Here is a 17,764-nt window from a genome sequence, read left to right as displayed (position 1 = left end):
TTATCGATATTTCGTGTACTAAAAGGTTCAGAACTGGACACTACTTCTTGCAAGTGCTGAACAGAGGGAAATGATCATTCTCCTCAGCCTTCTGGCACCAGAAAGGTCTGCTAATGCAGCCCAGGATGTGGTAAGACTCCACTGCCTCAAGGGCTCATTGCTGACATATTCAACCTGTTGCCCACCAAGACCAGCAGATCTTTCTCTGCAGAGCTGTTGCCTAACCATGCAACCCCCAGCGTGGAGTGTTGCATGGTGTTATTCCATCCCAGGAGGATAACTTTGCCTTTGGCTTTGTTGAAGCTGGGTTCCTCATCACCCACTGCCTCAGTGTATTGTTAACTCTCTCCCAGCTTGAGGTCATCCACAAACTTGATGGATGTCACCCGAGACACTGAAAAAGATGTTGGAACAATAGCAGACCCAGTATCAAATCCCATTGCAAGTGTCTGCATGTTGGGCTCTGAACTGTTGGCAAAGATACTCTTGCCCCACTTTTTCAGGTGGATCTTGTCTCTCCCCAGCAATCTTTGTTCCTTGAAGAAGGTCTGTTGGAAAGACAAGCCAAAGCCCTGCCTGTGACACCAGCAGCACAGCCAGGCGCTGATCGATAGGTTGCCTTTGCTCCTGCCCAAATATTTCCCTTTGACTGACATGACTGTTCAGGTCCTTGTTCCTGCCCCCTTCACTCCTCTAGAGACCTGTAGTCAACAAGAGTGTCTCCCTTGGCAGTATTCCTTAGTTCTGGATCCCTTAGATCTTGCAATTTAGATCTCGCTGAAATGTCGGACACTCCAGCTCATATCAGATTCTGTCAATGACAGTAAAAGATGCATCATGTGTAATTTTTCTCCCATTAACAACAGACTTTTTAACACACTCAGATGCTACCTTAAGGGAAACCAGTTAGTATAATATTTGCTTCTACCTATGCAGCTCAATAATGTGCAAAATGCATATTATTTTATTAAAGCTCAAACGTCTTTTCTGTTAGTTCTGACTACTGTGTATTTTACCCATAATTCAATAACATTAGTAGTACCTTAAACAAGTAATTAGATAGAAGAATGTTTCATTATAACTATAAAATGAGGCAAATTCCTTTTCAGGATCAGAAGTCTCATGTGAAAAAGAAATCACTGGGTTGTAGGGTAGACTCCTTTGTTTAAAACCAGACAAGCACTGACTGCTCTGCTGGGCACAGCACTGAGGAACATGCTGAAAGGACCAGACCTGCCCTGGCAGAAGAAATGGACCTTTGCTGATATGCACATTTCTTTGTTACTGTGGGATTATTTGTGGATAGATTAGACCCCTCGGATGCATTCTACATCTAAATTCCCAAAGTCACAAAGCAAGCATTTAGTTTTGAGAAAAGTACTTTAGTTTGCATATCACTAAATTTGCCAAGGGCTGCAAATATTGCTTACAGTTCTGCCCTTTCTGAAAGAGTAGAGAGCAAACACTGACAGAAGTTTGCTGAGACTCATCCAGGCTGAGGTGGCTCAGGATTGCTCCTTGTCAAATCTCCCCATCCTTCCTGCGATGCCGGATGCACAGGGACCCTGTCCCTGTCCCCCTTTGATGTCCCGTGATGTACCTCCTCACCCCAGGGCACACGGGTGAGCTGAAGCCTGAGGCGGTCAGCCGGTTGCGGGGGTTACACCGGCTGTGAAACGGTGCCTGCTGCACAACACTGCGGGTGGACACTGTGTGTACCCTGCCTTGCTTCCTGCTCAGTGTTTTTCACAGGGAAAATTGCTTTTTCTGAAATACAATGGAAATTTTTGTGGGGAAATGTTCTATTTTTAACCAGACTTAGTCCTTCCTTACCAACTCATTAGAGGGACCCTCAGCCACCTACACCTGTGCCAAGGCAGATTAAAAGGATACCATTCTAATCTAATGGCACTTTTTCAATTACTTTCTGTAGCTGTAAATGACAGTCGGACTACAGCATGTTCCTCTCAAGAGATCTGACTTAAATTACATTCATATATCATATATCAGCTCTTCAGTTTAGCTCAAGATTTAAAAACTACATCAGCAATCATGTCATTTAACCAAATCAAATTGTCTTCTCTAGATTTGGAGTAAGAGACAGTTTTAAACTCATGCAAAATGAAAAACAAAACAACAAAAAAATCAGACTGTAAATTTGGCTTTCTGTGGTTAAAATAAATTCCCTATACAACTTCAATAAATAAATACTATGTAACTAACAGTCTGAATGGGTATACAAGAAGCTATGCTCCCATACTGAACTCAGGATCTTAATTTGTCTCATCATCCAGAATCTAGGCCTTTTTAATGAGTTTTGGGAGGCTCATTTAGACTGTTCCCTTACAAATATTTTTTACTCTTTCAAAGTCATCTGGCCTTCCCTTTTCCTCTGTTCTATCTTGATTTAATGTACCATAATAATTCTGCTCTCAATCTTTCAAGTAACAGTATGTATCAAATAATTATCTGAAAATCTTCATGCTGCCTTTAAAAATAATCATCCTTCCCATCTGTTACTAAGTGCTTTAATCACTTTCTTTCCTTGTTGTGGCTATTGCAACCCTGCCAGTGTGTTTCATGCTACGTGGATATGGTTGGGCGTGGAGTAATTTGATGATGAGTGGGGATTGATAGAATTACTTCTGTTACTTCTTTTAAAAATACAAGCAATGAAACAATAGAAAACTTGTATATACATATTGATCCTATGTGTGGAGATACCTAGGCTAACTGGAGAGATTGCTCATGTACCATCCCCTGGTGTACCAGGGATCTTGCCACAGATGCAGTGAACAGGGGGTAACTGGAACTCAGCAGGCTGAATTTTTCTGTGCAGTCACATTGCTCTGCTCTGAAACCACAGAAAACTTATTTAAGTCTGTGTAGGACCTCTTTTCTATGCTGTACTGGGATGTAGGTGCCCCTGGACAATGCAAAAATTGGACTGACAAAAGCTTAGTCTTGCTGCCTTTGGCTTGGCCCTCATGGGACTCTAAAAAAACCTCTAATTAAAAAGCTCTACTAAAATTGAAAAAAATTTACATTTCTGGCCAATGGATCCTAATACTAGGGATGAATCCCCAGGGCTTGTTTATACCTTCAGACAGCAGAATAAAGACAGCTCATCTGGGGAATCCATCACATTATCTAGCTACTACTTTCTGTTTCAGCAGAAACTGCTGTATGACAGACACTACAGCTTTGAACAGGCTATGCTACTTCAGGGGAAGCCAGGTGTCATAGCTGAGTGCTGAACAAGAATACAGAGGCCTCTCTTCAAGAAAATATGTTCCTCCTAAAGCATACAGACCGAGGTCCCTTCCTCCCCTCATTGTACAGATCCCACTGTCCTCATTCCAGCCATGCTGCCTTCAAATGTTATCCCACATTATTCATATGTGTCATTTCACCATAGATGGGTGGAAGGAGGACAAAAAAACTAAAACACTAGTTTTTGTCACAGGAGTGGAACCCTGGTTTCTCTGTCCCTCTCCCTTTCACACAAGTGCCTAATGGACTAGAAATATCACACCTCTTCCCTTTGCTTTTTTCCCAGCCCACTGAACTTTTCTTTACTCCTTGCAAAGTAGAATAGCTACAGCGGAGAGATGGTGCATGTTGCCATCCACAACTAAACAGCATCAGTGATGGTCATCCTAGGGCTGATCTCTCTCCTTTGGGCTCTCCGCTGAAGCCTTGGACAAATGGGAGGAAAAGGGATACCCCTGGGTAGTTGAGAGCCAAATCTGCTGAGCGTACCTCAAGGATGACTCATTTCTAAATCCCATGGAGGCAGAACAGGGAAGGAGATGCATGTCTACTCAGTACCATCAAGGGTCAAGAGCTCTAACTTCTCTTGGGGCAACTTCAGACAAATTCAATGACAAACCAGAGACTTTATAGAGGCTTTAGTCTTTCCAGGAATGAGCAGAAGCTCAGCAAAGGGTTTGAGGACCACATTTTTATCCTATTTAGGGGGTTAAGTGCGATGTGAGCACTGTGACCTTCATGGATCTAATTCCAGGTCCTTCTGGACAGGGTCTGAACCAACAGTGAATCCATATAGTCAAAGAAATTAGTTTAAAAAAGGGAGAACTGTCCTGTAAGTTCCTACAGTTAAAAAGGCTCCTAACACTCCATTTTGGCTTTTCTCTTCTCTGCCATAATAAAAGCTTTTGTTATACCATAACAGAATGGAACAGTTTCAGGGGGAGGAATTGAGACCTCATATATCATGGGACGGTGCTGAACAAATCTGAACCAGTGCTCTTAGGTAGCTGATCTTAAGTAGAAGCTGATTAACATAGTCTTTGCTTTTTTTCACAGAGACATCTGCAATGAAGAACAGATACTAAAAAGCAGTGATTCATTCAAGGTAGACCAGGGACACACATCTTTCGTGTTTCCTCATCTACACTGCTTTATGGACTATACATTTTCTGCTTTTCTCTTTCCACATTCGGTCTCCCACCATTTATATGCCACTGTAGGCAATGAGCCAGATTGACACTTAAAACATGAAAAATCAGAAAGGGGGAAAGAGAGACACAAATAAAAGGTAGGCCTGCAGCACTCACATCTCTGTGTCCTTTCCTGACAAGCAGCACTTCCATTTGTGTTGGGGTGCCAGTTCTATCAAACTTCTGTCTTGTATCAATTTTTAGCAGCATGGATAATTTATTGCATCTAGGATGATAGAAAACCAGCTTTATACATCATTCAGCTTGCAAAAGATGTGTAGCTTCAGTTCCTTAATGGTGTCATTTTGGCTGAATGCTATTAACAGATTACCCCTGCCTAGGGCAGTGGAGCATGTGCAGCAGAAAGATAACCTTGTGTTCGTAATTTAATATTAACTGTTTTCTCCATAGTACCTCTTTCCAGTACATTAACAACAAACCAATATGGCCTTGTCCCCTGCGGTCGTATTCTTCAGCAAAAAATGGATTACATGATAGCAAGTTCCTGAAGATTTCCAATGAAGTATTACAAATCACTCAACGCCTGCTCTGCAGAAATGAAAAATAAACAGGCTTAGATTCAATCAAATTTAATTCCTCCAATTTAGCTTTACCGCACTTCAAAGGGTGCTCTTATTAATGTCTTGGTGAAAAAATGTAACAGTAATTTTTCCCCCTTCTTATACTGAAAGCCTCCAGTTGTGTTCAACATATAGTGAGATCAAGAAAATGTTTTTTTTTTTTTTTGTGAATACTCTGACACAGTTTGATATAAAAGTGTAAGCCATTTACAGAAAACTCTTTATGGAATTTTTATCCTATTCCATTCCCGGGAGCTAAATTTATATCCTGCATTAGGTATCATAGCACTAGAGTATTAGTCTTCTTGCAGGCAGTTCAGGGCAGTCTGAGGGCCCTATCACTCTCTACCACTCACATACACAGGCATTATGGGTTTATCTCATCTTCTGCAGCAAGTGCTAGGCCCGATTCATTCCTTTAGGCTACTTTACTAATAACCTATTCCTTATCAGGGCCTCTCCACCTCAGCTTGTGATCAAAGACCCAATTAATGGAATGGAGAAAGGTGAAGCATTCAAATAATGGAGACAGCTGTTTTTCTCTGTTAGAGAAAATCCATTTGTATTGTTATCGCAAGCTCCAAGTTCTGCAGCTCCTGTTTAATTCAGTCTCCCTCCATTTCTGCTGATGATAAAAAAGTCACAATGAACTCAGAAGAGAATGGCAGAAATATCACCGTGTTTCAACTCAGCCTGGGTGTTATCAACTTGAAAGTGAAAATACAAGCAGATAAGGAGAGGAAATGTCCAACAAAGACCATATCAAATTTTCAAAAAATGTACTTTCATGCTGCATTCTTTAGTCACCTTTCTGAATGTTTTCCAGATCCTGATATACACTCCCTATGTCGGCTCCCTGAATCAGAGGAGCAGAAGGTGATAATATCGTGGGTTCCACCTCAATTGAAAAGTAATTAAAGAGGGAGAGTAATCATAATTGGCTGGCATGAACATTGTCAGTGAACTGCAGCTTTTTCTGAGCCTCGGTGTCCGGGAGCCCGCAGCTAAGCTGGGTGTTTACATCGCCACCACTGGTGGATGATGTTAGTTTCTTCATGTGATAGCAAAGGGGTTGTGCCATGCTCAAGTCTGGTGTTAAACCTTCTCCTCAGCAGGCTCCTAGGTGTAAATCTGCCCAGACTATTGCAAATGAAATCCTACCCACTCTACATGACAGCAGTTTGTTTCATAAACGTGTAAAGGCCACATTACCATTCTCTTCCTCACCGCTTTGTAATCATGTCGTCACACTGTCACGTACGGGAATAAACACGGGTAGAACGCTGTGATTACACTTAATTGAACTACATAAGACTTGCAGGTTTAAAGTACAATGGTGAGAACCAATTATGCATTCTTAAAAATGATGCTGTGCAAAAGGAAGAAGCAGGATGCATCTACCAGATACACTCTGTGTGTGTGTGAGTGCGTGAGCGTGCAAGGCAAAACCCTGCTCCATTTCGCAGAAGTTGTTATTGTTTTTCTTATATGCAAAGCAAGTGTTATTTAGAGATTGTGAGACTATTCGCACAGTGGGGGATGGTTTGGGGTTTTGTTGATTACTTGGGAAACCTTTGGATCTGGTGCTTCAGAAGTAAGGACTGAAAAATCCCGCATTTCAATTCTCCACTGAGTGTGGACAATGAGCACAATAAACAGGCACAAAGCTACAGTGTATGTGATGAGTTAAGACAGCAAAGCCTTTCCCGGGCTGATTGTTCACAGGGGATCACAGAATCTGTGTTAGGCTGAATAAGGAGAAATGCATTATGCATTTGCATGTATGATAAACATTTAAAAGAGGACTGTGTGGAAACAAAGAATAATTCATAATAAACACGGAATGGTGAACATTTCAGACCCAGCTGTAGTTTTTGAATCTTCACAGACACCAAACATTACCATTTTAACATGGAAGTTTCACATTTGATATCAAGTAGGCCAGTTGAATAATATTGTCTGTTTGTACATCAGGAGTTTCCTCATCCTCCCACCCTGTTATTAAACCCACATCCAACAAATAAAGAAAATAAAAAGCTGCGCTTAAAACAATATCATGCACAAAATCTACGGCTATCAATAATATCCCATTGGAATAGTAAAATGTATGGATTCAAACATAATTTTACGTATGTCTGTGAAATGGAAAACACAAAGAATGATGAAAACTGACATTAGGGTCTTTCATCAGCAATAAATTAATAATTCTGCTCCACCTGTAGACATAGGTGATATAATGTACCAAAAGGGAATGCAGCTGTGAACTCTTTTTTTCCATACTTCAGCAGTCTCCGTACAATGAAACCAGTCTTGAGGAATTATTCAAGGGTCTGAGAAAAATCTTAATGAAGGTATACTTCTAATAAAGGCAAACCAGAATCATATTTAATATGTATTGGGCAACCTCAGGGTGGTCCTGTAAGGTGTGAAATGACTTAAGGGTGGTCTCTTGCATTGGTCTTTCTAAATAATAAAACACTAACGACAATCTATGGTGCTGAATGGCACAATTGTAAATGAAAATTATGCAACCTGCCTGTAGCTTCGACCCCAGCTCCCTGAAACTAAATAAGCAATAAGCCTGGTAAAGGGACAAGCCTAGCAAAAAAGGTTGAGAGGAGCAGAAGACCTGAATAATTTTCCAGTAGCCAAATATACTGGATTCTGATTTCGGTGAGGGAGGTGAGGGGGATGATCTTATTCTTACCAAAGATTAGAAGAAAAGTGAATAAACACTCCTCCGCTCTCAGATATAACACTGCACCTGTGGGCTTCTGAAAGAATATATCTCATGACAGTATATGAGCTTCCAGGGTGAAATGTTTTCTCTACCTTGAATATCTAAAAATATTTGTGTATTCTTAATACATTTTTTCTAGTTCGGTCAAAGGATTGTACTATCTAGCCAATTTCTTTAAAGAGCTCTTAACAGAGAGTAATAATTAAATTTTACGCTAGTTAGTGAATCTTCATGTACCCATCTTTACTCTGTGAAGCATGGTCTTTTTTTCTCTACGTTGCTATGGCATAGCTTAACAGTGAATTGTGGCTTGAGCAGTGAGATGGCCTGCCTGCTTGCCCAGTTTAGGAGGAGGTCCAATCTCCTCCTCTGGCATTGCTCAGACAGGCTGAGCTGAAGGATTGCTACACTCAGATATACCAGACAAATAAAGATGTTCTCTCTTCTACAAGGGAGTCTGGAAATAATGCAGCTGAGTTAATGGGGTTACACTAATATACAACCAATAGCAAGAAAAGACGTAAGCCTGGGGTTATATTCTCAGATTGGGCAGCCTATCAGCCGAAGTAAAACCTTCTGATGGGAATTTATTTTCCAAATGCCCATTTGCAATTTTATAGCAACAACTTTGGCCGGCTTCTGCTCCCATTTCCATTCCTGCAGCTGCAGCAGCCTCTATGTATTTACAGCGGAGAGCACAATGTGACCTTTGTCTTTTCAAGAATTTGGCCAAGAAGGTTGTGCAGCTGCGAATGGATCCAGGTGCTGGGGCCGGCAGCCAGGAGCGGCTTGGACATCGACGGAAGTGGCAACCTTCACACCTGGCCAGCTGAGCTCTTGGGATCTCTGCGGCAAAGCAAACGTACACTGCCACCACCCTGCCATCCTCTTCCCACTGCCGTGCTCAAGCACTGTCTGAACCTGGGGCATTTTTTTTTTTTTTTTTTTAGAATTGCCCTGCTCTTTAATTTTGAGTATTACTTTCAGTGATTTTTACGGGAAGAGTTAAGACATGAAGAGCTAAAGCAGAGCTTATGTTGAAGAATATTCTCCTGTAGCTTTGATGTTTTAAGCTGCTATTGTTCTCAAATCCAACTTAACTGTGCTATTAGGAGAATACCAGTCTGCAAACTGTGAAACACAGCAGCTGCCACAGTAAAATCCCAGCATTTGATAAATATTGCAACTTACCATTGGCTGGCTGATACCACTGTATTTGCTCTTCTGCAAGCAGAAGAATTTTCAGGTGTCCGATACTGTACTTGGATAAGACTCTGAACTTTCAAGCTCCCCTGTAATTGAACAAAAAAAATTAAATCCCCAAATCCATCTGTGAAAAAATAGAATATCCATAATTTATGAACTTCTTTATGAACTTATGAATCATGCTCAAACACAGATTTTTTTTTAGATTTCAAGAAGATGTAATCAAAAAGCCAAGACTGAACAAAAAGGTTCTGTTATTGGTAAGTTATAGGTGTATTGAGGCTTTTTAATAGGAGCTTTGGGACTACCATAAGAATTACAGGGGTGGGCCTGATAAATGAAGAGTGTTCAGGGGTTTATGGTTGGATTCTTTCCCCTTTCTTTGCACTCCTGCTTACACCTAGTCCATGAGGAATAAAAGTAAGGAAGATTAAAAAAATACATATCAGCTTTAAATATCAAGTCTTGGAATAATATTTAGTTCTGTTCTAGCTCTTCATAGCTTAATTCCCTACTTTAAAAATGCTGAATGTCTTCACAGTTGAATGGACATTTGTGGAGATTTTGGTATTTGAGTGCTTGTTTGCTAGTTTTTGTAATAAAATATCATCCATCTTTCTTGACTTCACATAAACACTCACCCCTGAAAGGCAGAAATCATCCTGGGGGAAGCAAGTGGTCTATAGTCCCTATTTACCCAGTCAAGTGGAGGGCTGGATGGTTTCACACCCTTCTCCATTAAGACCTTTGCCACAGTCTTTAGAAATGCTGTACTTCTTTCAGTGCCACCGTCCTCCTTATGGCTGTAATCATAGCCTAAGAGCTGGCTTGATCCTTAAGAACCTGGTTTTATGCTCAGTAAAGCACCTTTTCATTTGGCTCAAAGTGACAGAAGCCTTAGAGGTTTTTCCTTCCTGTCCACTATGTCATCACAGGCTAATGAGGTTAAACAGCAGCAAGACTTTGCCAGTCCAAAGTGCTACTTTCAGGCTTTTCCTTCCCCATAAGGGATTGAAAAGGTGGAGTCTAAGGACAGGAAAGGGCTATACCTGAGACAAGGGCTATACAGTGGGAATTCTGTAGCCTTTATCAAACACCTGGCATGTAAAATTGATAATGTTTCAGTCTGGCGCTTAAATCCATCCCTATGCCTGTCTTCATTCATCAGCACCTCCTCATCAAGAAGTTTTATGAAATATTCCATTTTTTCCTTCTTTGGGTAATCTTTTTGACTTGTGCTTTTAATATTTAATAATTACCCACACATGATTTAACCCTGCTACAAATGAGGTTTCAAGTCAGCATCTGCTCTAACTTCATGTTACTCAGAGACTTCAAGTTACTGATGACATACATATGTGACTTGTTTTGCCAAGTCTGCATACTCCACCAGCACAGTTTCAGAAGTAACTTCCACTCCCTCCCTCCTCACTCCCTCTCTCACGCGTCTGTTCACAACATACTCTGTTAGTCCACTCCCTTATTTTTTCTTGTTCACGCATCAAAAATAGTTTTTTTTTATTTGATAAGAAATTTTATATCCAGCCTGGCAGTTTTGACTTGGATGATGTTTTTTATTTATTATTATTATTACTATTCACCTGAAGATAAGATGGATGCCTCATTCACACAAAATACTGGATAAAATTCTGATCCCGTTGAAATCACTGGGGGTCTCAGCACTGAATTCAGTTCGGACAGGCTTTCCTTACCGTCTTTGTCACAGACTGTACCATGTTGGGTCCTGGTTTTCCAAAAACAACCTTGTTTGTTTCCCTTTTTTGTCTTAATCAAAGCAAGATATTAAAACAACTCACCAGGAAGCCCCCAGCCACAGGGACAATGAAAGGTGAATTTATCTTAACTGGTAAGAAGAATTTCCTTGATGTTGCCCATTCACTGCACACTAAGGACAAGCCTTAGGTAAATCAGCCCCTCCTATGCTTTGTTCAACTAGTGATATGGGCCATAAAATCAATAAACCAAGATAAATTGGGGGAAGAAAAAACACCTCCTTTTCTATATTCTTCCACAGAAAGGAAACGCAGACTTGAGTATAAAAATTGTTATTGCTCTCTGGTCATCCAAAAATATCTCCCAAAACACAAGACGTGTCAAGTGGGTAATACCTTTTGAACTTTCCTTTGAGCTTTCCTCTGTGGTTAGGGCTCTCTGAGCCTGCGACGTAGCGGCTGACAGTGATTAAGTTTCTGTATGCACACACGGTTCAAACTGCACTTAGAAAAGTCACATTTGGTCATTGTTTACTTAAGTTTGCAGCAACAAATACAGATGCGTGGATTTGAATGTACACCTGGCATTAATCAGCTGCTGTTGCTGCTATTTCACAGCTGCCTCCAAGAAAGGCAAAATGCTGGAGTGGAAATGCAATTTCAGAATAACCAGAAATCTTTAAGGGACCTGCACGGAGGAGGGTGACCTCCCTAACAACATTTCCTTCCAGCTTGTTTCAGCCTTCAGAGATTTTTTTTTTGTGTGTGTGTGTTAAATCCCTCCTTATACGAAGAGATCTGCAGGTTTTCAGCTGAAGTGTGTGTGTGTATGTAAGTACGTATGTATGTATGCACATATACACGCTTTAAGAATCTGCACAGATATTGCCTAAAACTGGAAAGGAACCACATTTGCTACAACCAGGGGCCAAGGAGACCTGAAGAGGCAGAATCAGTAATACTGCAGTGGTGCCTACCTTCTTTAACCTGTTTAGGGGGATTTCCACTGCTGGAGGTGCAACACTGCCTTCATCAATCAGCTCCAGGTTTAACAGTCTTGAGACGTTAAACAAAAAAAAAGTTCTAATTCTTAACATAATCTCATTTGATTTTATTTGATCTCATTTCTTCCTATTGCTGCTGGACACAGAGGGCAACAGATTCAGATGCTGGGAGGATGGGGGCCGCTTGGAGAGCCGGCCCCAGCTGCTGCAGGGAGAGGAACGGGCACCCCATCAGCCCCGCGCGAGGCTATCCATCACGTACCCCTGCGGCACCGCGGCAAGCGCGAACACAGCAGGCTGCCGCCTAAGTGGGTCACTTGTTGCAGGCATGTGTTACCTGGGCTCCCAGCATCTTCACAGCCTGCCCACCGCTGCCAGATGGAGTTTAGGATGTTTGGCTTTCAGCTGCAAGCCCCAGTGGGGATTTCCCACCTTTGCAGTGTCTTTCTCTCTCAGCCATGAAATATTCCTGTGCTGAGTTCAGCAGAAGCACTCAGGCTGAGAAGGTCCTTCCTCCAGGACAGACCCTTCCTTCTAGAAAATCCTTTTCCTCTGCTATAAAGTAGCCAGTTTGTTTGTTTGTTAAGTTTTCAGATGTGTTGCAACACCAGGCGTATCTGAGGGGGCAGTGCTGATGATTCAGGCTCATTAAGCAGCAGCAGTTGTTGCTCATCAGCTGCATGAGGTATGGTAGGATATAAGGGGAGGGAAAACAGGCATTTGTCAGTGACAGTTTTTGCTAACGAGGCCTGACATATGTATTTATCTATTCTCTGGTTAGATGGTGAACAATGTGTGAGTTTTGATGAATTTAGAATATTTCTGACAATAGCTAGGAAATGAAAACTGAATTTGAAAAGACAGCAAAGGCAAGAAACGCAACCCAGCTCCTGAAGATCTTCAGTCCGAGGTTAAAGAGGATGAATTCAAGTCAAGCCAGTCATATATATATCTCACCTAGTGAGCATACTTACCTCATCCAAGAGTAAGGGATATTTACCCAATTTTCTTCATCTAGATTATAATCTGGGTAGATCATACCTTCTAGATACATAAAGATAGACGCTACTTCTTTGACTTTCATTTTATGATCATTCTATACTTCCATTATTTATTTTTGTGTGCTAGAAAAACTTACAACTTTCAGAAATGAGAGCAATACATCAATTACTGCATAGGTAAATTAACAGAAATGAAAATCCCCCATTCCTCTTTGCCTCTTGGAGATTACCTACACTGCAGGCACCAGGTGGACTGTGGTGTAGATAAATGCAAGATCACTGTCAGTTAGTAAGTGTGGCACCAAGCTGCAAGAGGAGCATGGGGTGTTGCCAGTTCTGAGCTCTGCACATGGCTGCAGCCGAAGTGACATTTAAAAGTCACCCCCCTTTCGCGTAGGTCTATGTGACACTGGAAGTATTCCTACCCCAGCTGAGCTCACTAGTTTTGGAGCTCAGGTGACTGGGACCCCAGCTGGGGAGGGGAAGCCAGGATCAGTGAGCGAGCTCTTCTCACTGAAGATTTATCTCTGCACAGTAACTGTGGCGATGCACAGGGCAAACGCGCTCGGCAGGTCCCCATCCTAGCTGAGCAGCTGCTGGTGTGCTGTGGGGCAGGCAGGGGGTTCAGTCCCAGTGCTGGAGAGCACCGGAGACCACAGGCACTGGCATGGCCACCAGCTTGGCCACCCTGGCAGCCCTGCCTGCCTCTTCATCGCATCAGGGGTTAGCCATCCTTTGCCACTTGCACCTGGCTCGAGGAAGGCTGATGAGCTCATGACCCCTCTGGAGTTGCTGCTGCCTGGGCACCGCATCCTCCGGCATGGGCATATTCCCTGTGGAAGGAGGCATATTTGACAGTGGACCCACCATTTACTCTCTTTAGTGTCTTCTTCCCTCTTCATCTTCAAAGTCAGGATAACCTCTCCAACAAAAAGGATGCAGAAACTTCAGCATAGTGGCAACAGTGAATTAATGGACTTTGCTGGGGATACTAGATGGCTGTGAATATACCCATTTAGTACAGAATATCTTGTATGTTTATAGATAGCAGATGAATGAGCCATTTTTCTGCCATTTTCTGATTACCGGCATGAAAAGAAATACATGTGTGTCTGTGCACACGTTTAATCTCTTTATGCCAGACTTAAGACATAGGGATGACAAACATAGACTCCTAGAGGATTATTGGTATGGGGAGAGCCCAGTTCCACTATGATGCTGTAGGACATCACTTGTCTTATGACCTACATTTTGGAAAGATAAATATACAACAGACATATGGCTATTTATCTTCACAAAGACCTCTCTTCTGCAGGGTCTTTTCTGCATCACTGGGTGTGGGATTTTGCATTGCCTCAAAAAATCCTTTACATCTAAAATCAAGACATTTAAATTCTCTGTTAGGGATGGTTTTATTTTTAAATGACCCTTTTCTTACCAACAGACACCTTCTTCCCTGCTTCATGGAGACTGAGGGTGTCCCTCAGAAAGAGGCCAAATATCTGTTTGAGGGTCAGTGAAATAATATTTGTGCTTTACAGCCAAGATAAGCTCTTCTCTTTCTGCCTATCTTTATAAATGATTATCTGTGCTCATCTGTATGTTGAAATGCTAGCTAGGATTTAAAGCTTTTTCAACATGTTATGGCCAAATTGCAGTTCACTGATACCAACAGTCTATTCATGATTAGTATTTTTGAAATTGAAATTTACAGACAAAACCAGATTAATAATTTCACAATTCTTTGTAAGCACAGAGGAAACTAAATGTTCACCTTAGTTATGTGGATACCTCTTGATCTAGGCATCTTTTTTGTTTTTATTCATATAGGAAATTTATCTCAATATTCAGATGTTTTACTAGAATGGAAACAAAGTTTGAAAAAAGATCATTTTAAGAATGGGCTTAAAAGAGTTTATCAGTTACACATAGATTATGGAACAAGTTTTAGTCTCGTGTTGAAAAAAATAGGATGGAAAAGACAGCAGAAGAAAAATCAATCATCTCAGCTAACTTCAGATATCTGGAATGCAGGTATCTCCACCTGAGCTAGTCACACCAAGAGCTCTTTATAGTCAATGGAGGGGAAGTAGGCCTTTCGAATTTAGCAAGTCTTCTGATTTTCTTTAGACATTTACTAATTTGTCTTAGAATTGCATGTTTCTCTCCGCTGGCCACAGAAGTCTAGACAACCAGCTCAAATACAGGCATTTCCACTGCAAACATCTCCTTTTGGCCAGAGGAATATTACCCTCAGAGTTTACACTAGCTAGTAATCTAAAATGGTTCAGAGTATAATGGATAAGAAAGCATCTCTGCATTCCCTGACCGTTTAGTTCTCTGTGCAGAAGCAAACATTAACAATAGCTTTATTGCTGTTGATGTTTTTATAAGTGACCTTTCCTGATATAACTGTTAACATGCACTTAGAGTAGAATATACCTTTGCCATCATTCTGAACTTTTTCTTAATGCTTAATGTTTATGCTTCATCTAAAGAATTTCAGGCTTGTAAGAGGGTCAGGTTCTTGGCTAGGGTCAGTGAATGCAGTGCATTTTTAAAGGCACATACTCTGATCAGTTCACTTAAGAGCTTCAGTACATCATTTTGCAATCACATATCTCAGAAATAATTTATATAATCAATTAAAGAGCATTATCAAGGGATGATTTGACAACTGTTGCCATGCCAACCAATGAAGCAGAAAGCTCCTCAGCATTTAAAGGCTGCACCTGGTGATAGATATAGCAGATTTTGAGGACTCAGACAGAATCGCAGATGTCCAAAGGTGTGGAGGGAACATGATTTAAAGCTTGATGTTTTTCCATTTTTACTGGCGAAAGGGTGTTGATGGCATGTTGTTCACTTTCTCATTAAAATTCTGTCATTTTTCACAAAGTGTTCTGCATTCAGGGCTGAAAATTGAAGTGAGAATGCACTTTACAGACTGATAAAATATGATAGCAAAATGGATGATGTTCATTTGCAGGCTGAATTAATTAAAAAAAAAAAGAGTTTGTGTCAGTGCATTTATGAAAAGCCCGTTAATCAAACACAACTTTACCAGCCTTAATGGACACATCTTAAACACTCTTGCATTAATATTTAAAATTCCAGTTAGCAAATGGCTTCTAGTGCATTGAGCTAAAAAGTAATTAGAATAGGTCATTACAAGAATAAAACAGTACAAGCTGAAAGTACATTTTCTGTTGGCCAACAACAGGTTGGGCATTAGCTGCTCAGTCTTGACATTTGTATTTACATCTTTACCTATACAGTAGCTCCGGTCTTAATGAGAGAATGAATTTTGCAAAAGAAAAATTTCCTCCTGTCCTCCTGTGCCATCTTACACATTCTCGTAGCTACAGGAATTAGGGTTAAAACTACTGGTCCATGTTAGCTAGGAGGCTGGAGCACCTCCTTTTTCAGACTTCCATTATTATGGTTATACCCGTGAATCTCAGAATAGCAGTTTCAGGTGTGCAGTAGGTTACTGCAGCTCAGGTTACTGTAGCTTCTCTGAGACAATTTCTTATGACAAACTTCTTGTGGTCTTGAAACAATGGGGCACTTATCTTGGTTGGGGTCCTTTGTAATGCAAATAAAATAATTTGTGTGCAGAGACGTCAAGGAATAGTTTCTCATGAGAATGAAAAACTTGCATAATAGCAAATTCTCACTGCAAATTATTTCCCATAGAAAGTCCAGAATTATCACTGTGAACTATTTCTGGGATGTTCCTCTTGATCCTAATGCAATGAAAACTGCTAGAAAAGTTTTCTGTGACATAGGTTAACCTATTTCTTTAAATAGTTTTGCTGTATGAATGGCTGAAGCTTACCTTAAAATCTACTACATTCAACTGACTTGATCAAGGAAATAATTGGCTCCATAAATTCTTGGTCTTTTTCTAGTTTTCTCCCACTGGCAAAAATCTTATATTCTCTCTATTTCTCCACACAGTAAAGACATCAGTTTTGCAATATTAGCATCCTGCTTGCAAATCCAAAAAGGTAAAAATGAGAGATGAAAAAGAACATTCACCCAAATATATAAATATAGAAAGAAGTGCAGAAAAGAGCTCCTGGGTCCCGGGTTGTCCCCTGCTGTCATGGACACTTGCATTACAGCATCCTACACCATTTTACAGGGCTGTCGCAGCCCTGCTCTTTATAACTTTAAGCAACTGCTAAATTCCCATCTTAATTTATTCATGGCTATCTTGTGAGGAAGGCTATTACATGCATTTTCATGGCCCATCTCCTGCATCATGGAACCATTCCCTATGGTATTCTTTGATCTTAAAAACTGACCATGAAAATATACTACTTGGTGGAATACACCTGTCAGTTATTGACTTGGAAACAATACCTGACCTGATATCAGGGGCTGCAACCGTTATGGCAGCAAGAATTATCCTTTTCTTCTAGGTCTGGTGGTTTTTTAGGTGATTACTTGGCAGATTCCTAACCATTTTACAAAAAGTTAAAATTGCTACCATCATTGGCTAAAAAGAAGACCTGACAACATAACAAACATGAATAGCAGGTCCAGACTGAGATGTTATTTATGTTGTCCTGCCGATTTGGAGAACTTGTGGTACACCATCACAGGATACTGTTTTACTTTCTCTGCATAAAAAGATTATTATTAAATGAGAGAGCCATTGTGTGCTGCATCATTTGATGTTGCAACAACAACAATTTTGGTCATGTCAGGAGACTGCTGTCATGGCCTGCGGTCTCCCCAAAGAGACAGGTCTGAAGACAAACAGCAGGACCAAATGACCGAATCATATTTTATTTTTCCTCTAATAGATACAACTCAGTGTCTTTTTTGTGTATAAGTGCAAAGCTATTTCACACATGAAAATAGACTGTCAAGAAGCAAGTGCAGTGTTTCTTTGTCATGTTCACAGTAGAAGAAATTATGAGGCTGTGACTTTTATCCAAGCTTGTGTCATAACAATCTCTCAGTTCTTCTCACAGCCAAATGACCTCAGGACTCAGGATAGGTGAAGAAATACATTTAGGTTG

This window comes from Pygoscelis adeliae, unplaced genomic scaffold (genome assembly GCF_000699105.1).
Source record: "Pygoscelis adeliae isolate BGI_AS28 unplaced genomic scaffold, ASM69910v1 Scaffold145, whole genome shotgun sequence".
Classification (NCBI taxonomy): domain Eukaryota; kingdom Metazoa; phylum Chordata; class Aves; order Sphenisciformes; family Spheniscidae; genus Pygoscelis; species Pygoscelis adeliae.
Note: the sequence above shows the minus strand (reverse complement) of the source record.